Genomic DNA, 1962 nt, shown 5'->3' on the forward strand with positions numbered 1-1962 from the left:
AATCGATGCAATCGACGCTCCTTTGGATGGGTTGCCAATCAAAGACTTGATGTTTGATGTTTACCCTTTTGAAGAAAGAGTCACACGATCGAACAGCTCGAAACGTCGCGGTAATTCTGAGAACTCTATCACACACATGAAAGGACGTGTCAAAGAGTTAGACATTACCCAAAACATCATAGTAAAACTCTTGAGCGATTAGACAAAAGACTTTAGGACAACTACACAAAAAATTCATTGTTGTCCAACGGTTTGGATATTTGGCTTTAATTCTCTGAAATTGAATATTATTTTCTTATTTCTTTTTATTTTATAGTTTCATCTTTTGTCACCAATTATATTTAAACTTTACCTCATTTTCAGAGGTACTTTAATGGTCAAGTTCAATAGTATCTTAGATAAAAAACTTTGATGAACATCGTACCTATGTTAGTGTTATGTTATAGATATTTGTTTCAATTTCAACAAGTGGTGTTGAGGTAATTCAAATGGTTAATGCGATAATTCGGCTACGGCTATTTTCGAGGTCTCTCTTGTTGAACGCCATCATGGTTGAGATGAGCACCCGAGTGATTTTGACAAAGAGACTCGAATTTAAACTTTACCTACGTTTGAGAGGCACTATAATGGTCAAGTTCAATGGTATTTTAGATTAAAAAGACTTTTATGAACTTCGTACCTTTGTTAGTGTTACTTTGTACCTTTGTTATTGTTATGTTATAGACATTTGGTCAAGTTCAACAAGCGGGATTGAGGTGATTCAAATTGTTAATGTGATAATCCAGTTGAATAGTTACAGGTTATCTCCAAGGTCTCTTTTATTGGATGCCAACAGGGTTGAAATGATTGAGATGGGAACCTGAGTGAGTTTGCCAACAGGTGCAGTGAACGTGGAGAGATTAAACACGTGACATTGAAATCTTTAGTTTGACACTCTCCCAGAACACTGATTCATTATATTTTAAAAAAGAAATAATAATCGACTAAACCATAAGGTGCAATGAATGCAAATCGAACACACAAGACCTTCCAATATTCAATCTAATGCTCTCCCAACTAAGCCATCCCAAATAACATAAAAAATGAATAATCAACTTAGTCAACCTATGCCAGTTATAATCACTAATTTTGAAAAGAATAGTCAAATTATGCAAATGTGAACTAAGTGCGGTGAACGTGGATCGAACACGTGACCTTCAAATCTTCAGTCTGACGCTCTCCCAACTGAGCTATCCCCGCAATCATTAGAAATGAAAATTCATCAGTAAATATATTTTCGCCGATTCATTGAGATATTAAAAAGAAATAATGACTAATTTTTAGTCAGGTTATGCAAATAGAAACAGGTGCGGTNGCCGATTCATTGAGATATTAAAAAGAAATAATGACTAATTTTTAGTCAGGTTATGCAAATAGAAACAGGTGCCGTGTACGTGTAGATTGAACACATGACCTTCAAATCTTAAATCTGACGCTCACCAAACTGAGCTATCCCCGCTAACATTAAAAATGAAAGTTTTTAAGTAAAGGTATTTCGGCTAATTAATTGAAATTTTAGAAAGAAATGATCACTAATTTTAAATCGAATAGTCAAATTGTGCATCCATGGGTCAGGTGGATCGAACACGAGACCTTCAAATCTTCAATCTAACGCTCTCTCAACTAAACTATCCACACTAATGCTAAAAATGAAAATTCATCAGTAAAGGTATTTTCGCTACTTCATTGAAATTTTAAATAGAAATAATCACTAATTTTTAATAAGATATTCAAGTTATCCAACTTGTATAAGGTGCGGTGAACTATAACACGTTAGGTATTTCCGATAATTCATTGAGATTTCAGAAAGGAACAATGACTAATTTTAGATTGAATAGTCGGGTTATGCAACTAGAATCAGGTGCGGTGAACGTGGAGATCAAAACGTGACCTTCAAATCTTCAGTCTGACGCTCTCCCAACA

At 34.6% G+C, this 1962-nt stretch overlaps 1 non-coding gene across 1 annotated transcript; it reads right to left on the reverse strand.

The window, feature by feature from the left end:
• Nucleotides 1-1166: 1166 nt before the first annotated feature.
• TRNAF-GAA lies at nucleotides 1167-1239 on the reverse strand. The gene has a single exon. It is a non-coding gene; the product is annotated as a tRNA-Phe (tRNA).
• Nucleotides 1240-1962: the final 723 nt, after the last annotated feature.

The sequence above is a fragment of the Cucurbita moschata genome, unplaced genomic scaffold (assembly GCF_002738365.1).
Source record: "Cucurbita moschata cultivar Rifu unplaced genomic scaffold, Cmos_1.0 Cmo_Scf00154, whole genome shotgun sequence".
Lineage (NCBI taxonomy): Eukaryota > Viridiplantae > Streptophyta > Magnoliopsida > Cucurbitales > Cucurbitaceae > Cucurbita > Cucurbita moschata.